The sequence below is a fragment of the Cebus imitator genome, unplaced genomic scaffold (assembly GCF_001604975.1).
Source record: "Cebus imitator isolate Cc_AM_T3 unplaced genomic scaffold, Cebus_imitator-1.0 Scaffold9, whole genome shotgun sequence".
Taxonomy (NCBI): domain Eukaryota; kingdom Metazoa; phylum Chordata; class Mammalia; order Primates; family Cebidae; genus Cebus; species Cebus imitator.
The window spans coordinates 11887784-11892005 of record NW_016107324.1 but is presented as its reverse complement, the minus strand read 5'-3'; positions in this window follow the sequence as shown (position 1 = coordinate 11892005).

Here is a 4222-nt window from a genome sequence, read left to right as displayed (position 1 = left end):
CGGGGTTTCACCATGTTGACCAGGATGGTCTCGATCTCTTGACCTTGTGATCCACCCGCCTCGGCCTCCCAAAGTGCTGGGATTACAGGCTTGAGCCACCGCGCCCGGCCTAATTCCTCTTTTTTTAAAGTAAAGACAGGGTTTCATTTGTGCTGAAACCCGGGATGGCAGAACTCCTAAGGGAAACCAACCCCCTGACCCTGTTCTCCTTGGGCTCCCTCTGTTAAGAGACCTACCTATGACCTAGGCTCATCAGACCAGCCCATGCATCCACTCACCATCCTCAGATCAGGTAACTAGTTTGCCTCAACTCTCTTCTTTAGCCCTTCTTGCTACCTGTCAACCTCCTCCTTTCAGTTTCATCTTCCTCTCCCTTTCAGTGGAGACAAGAAAGATAGGACTTTCCGTGAGGTTCATGACCGGAAGAAATTCTACATAGGTCACGGAACTGGGAAGACAGTCTTCCCTCAATGACTGATCATTGCGGAGACATCTGCTCTGGTCACTCACTCACACTCATAGGTGATGGATCAATGCAAGGGATGCCCTCTTTGACCTATTCATCCCAGGTTCAGACCAAGGTTTAGCCTGCTAAGCTGCTTTGTCATGCATTCACTTTCCTTGTCTCCAGGGCTCTTCTTAAACTATGGGCAATCTCCCACCCTCCATTCCTTCCTCCTCTTCCTTAGCCTCGTTCTGAAAAATCTCAAACCCCTCCAGCTATCACCTGACCTAAAACCTAACTGTCTTATTTCATTCTGCAATACCACTTGGGCACAATATAAATTGGACAATGGTTCTAAATGGCCAGAAAATGATACCTTCAATTTTTTTTTTAATCCTAGAGGATCTAGACAACTTTTGCTGTAAAATGGGCAAATGGTCTGAAATTCCCTATGTCCAGGCATTTTTTTACACTCCAATCCCTCCCTAATTTCTGCTCTCAATGTAACCTGTCCCAAATTTTCCTTCTCTCCCTTTGGTCTGCCCCTCCTGCCTCTGCCGGCAACCCAGAATCCTCCTTGTCCATCAAGCCTTCTGACCTTTCTCCTCCCTGCCTGTCCCCACCCTAAACTGTAACTTCCGTTAACTTTTCACTGCCAAATCAGGCCCTACCTAATCCAGGCCCTAACCCTCTGCCCCCACCCAGAACCTCCCTCCTCTTCCTCTGCCCACAACCCACCTCCTTATACCCCTCCTGTTACCTCCCCACCTTATACCCAGTCCAGTTTCCTGTGGCTAACTCCTCTGCCCCTGCCCAACAATTCCCCCTTCAAGAGGTGGCTAGCGCCAAAGGTATAGTTAGGGTGCAGGTTCCTCTTTATCTGACCTTTCCTAAATCAGCCAATGGTTAGGTTCCTTTTCATCAGATCCTCCGATACTTAACCCAGTCCTATAATCTCACCTGGAGTGACTTAAATGTCATCCTTTCTTCTACTCTCACCCCTGAAGAATACTTAATATGCATTTTATCACCCAATCAGCCCCTGACATTAAAAAAGCTACAGAAATTAAAATCTGGCCCTCAAACCCAACAACAGGAATTAATCAACCTCGCCTTCAAGGTATTCAATAATAGGGAAAAAGCGGCTCAGCTGCAGCACATCTCAGAACCACAAATGCTTGCCTCTGCCATAAGGCAAACCCCAGCCACACTCCTGGCTCACAAAGCCTTCAAAGCACCCAGACTGCAGCGTTCAGATGTCCCTCCCAGACCTTGCTTCAAGTGTCAGAAACCTGGCCACTAGGCCAAGGAATTCCCGCAGCCTGGGATTCCTCCTAACCCCTACCCTGTCTGTGCGGGCCCCACTGGAAATCAGACTGTCTGACTCACATCGCTGCTCCTTGGCTTGGTGGCTGAAGACTGGCACTGCCTGAACATCTTGGAGGCCTCCTGGACCATCACGGATACCGAACCTGGGGTAACTCTTACGGTGGAGGGTAAGTCTTAATCAACCCAGGGGCCACCCTTCTTAACATGGGGGCCACCCACCCCAGACCACCTTCTTTTCAAGGACCTGTCTCCTTGGTCTCCATAACTGTTGTGGGAATTGATGGCAAGGCCTCCAGGCCTCTCAAAACTCCCCAAATCTGGTGTCATTTAGGCCAACACTCCTTTCTACATTCTTTCCTATTCATCCCCGCTTGTCCAATTCCCCTGTTGGGCCAAGATATCCTAGCAAAATTGTCTGCCTCCTTAACTATTCCTGGGCTATAGCCACACCTCATTACGTCCCTCCCCCCGCCCGAACCCATACCTCCCTCAATAGCTCCCCTTATGTCCCTCTACCTTAACCTTAGGGCTGGATACCACCTCCCCATCCCTTGCTACAAGTCATCATCCCCTTAAAACCTAACCACCCTTATACCGCCCAGTGCCAGTACCCCTTCCCACAACAGGCTTTAAAAAGCCTAAAGCCTGTTATCACCTATTACAACATGGCATTTTAATTCACCCTCCTGCTTCTTCAGCATCTATAATCAAAGGGGTATTGCATATCTCCTTCCAAAGCCCAAATATTTTCCCCTATCCTACCTGTCCAAAAACCAGACAAATCCTACAGGCTAGTCCAAGACCTACAAAAGGAAACCTATCTGACTCCATAGAACAAAAATCCTTCCCCCATTCTTCCTTCCGTTCTCTAAAAAAGGCCTCAGAGACTGTTCCTACTTTAGTGCTCCCCAACTCCTCTCAACTCTTCCCTCTACACAGCAGAAATAAAAGGCTGTGCTGTCAGAATTCTTACACAGGAGCCAGGCCCACAGCCTGTAGCCTTTTTATCCAAACAATTTAACCTCGCAGTCCTGGGCTGGCCCTCATGCCTATGCTAGCAGCAGCTGCTGCTCTGATGCTCTTAGAATCCCTCAAAATCACAGGCTATGCCCCACTTACCCTCTATAGCTCTCACAACCTCCAAAGTTGTTTCCTCTTCACACCTTACACATACTTTCCACCCCTCGCCTCCTCCAACTCTATTCACTATTCATTGAAATCCCCATAGTAACCATGGCTCTGGGTCCTGACTTCAACCCAGGCTCTCACTTAATACCTAACACAAACCCTGAACCCCATGACTGTATTCAAGACCCCAGCCCCACCAGAACACTTTGTCATATTTTCAGTTTGCTCTTCCAGTTCTGTCTAAGCCAAGGACTTTTTTTCTTCTGTGTTATTCTTCTTACATCTGCCTTCCTACCAACTGGACAGGCACTTGTACTCTCGTTTTCCTTATTCCCAAAATTTAGTTTGCCAACAGAAACAAAAGCCTCCCTATTCCCCTTGAGATCCCAACATGACACAAACAGGTCATTCCATTGATTCCCTTACTTGTAGGATTAGGAATTACTGCTACACTCGGCACAGGCATAGCAGGCCTTATTACTTCAATTGTCACCTTCCGTAGCCTCTCTAATTATTTCTCTGCTAGCATTGCAGAATTAATTCAATCACCATCCCTTCTTCAAGCTCAAGTAAATTCCCTAGCTGTGCTGTCCTCCAAAACCTCAGAAGTCTTGATTTACTGACTGCCAAAAAAGGAGGTCTTTGGCTATTACTAAATGAAGAATGCTGATTTTGTGTAAACCAGTCCGGCCTCGTATATGAGGCCATCAATAAATTAAAAGAGCCCTAAAGCTCACTAATCAGGCAAATGGTTATTCTGGACCCGGCTGGACTGGCTGGACACTCTGTAACCGGGAGTCATGGCTTCTCCTAATCCTTAGTCCTCTGATACCTATCTTTCTCTTTCTCTTGTTTGGACCCTGTGTTTTCTGATTAATCTCTCAATTCCTACAAAAATCATATACAAGCGATAACCAATCAGTCAATATGATAAATCCTCCTTCTAACAACCAACAATCCTACAATATCACCCCTTGCCCCGAGATCTCCCAGCAGTCTAAATCTTTCCCATTTTTAGGTTTCTGTGCAGCCCCCAATACCACTTGGAGAAGCCATGAGAAACATCGCCCCATGACCCGTCTGTGCCAGCCTTCCTAATATTGCACTGCCCTACACTCTTCATTTCTTTTTCCTTTATATTACTTATATAAAAATACAGGAATGTAAGGTCTTTTAGGCTGACTGACGGTGCCATGGCCTGCATGTACACCTCTGGAGGGCCTTCCAGAATTAGAAAACCTGAAGACCATGAAAAATTGAAGAACTACTGGCACAGTGGCTCATGCCTGTAATCCCAGAACTTTGGGAGGCTGAGGCTGG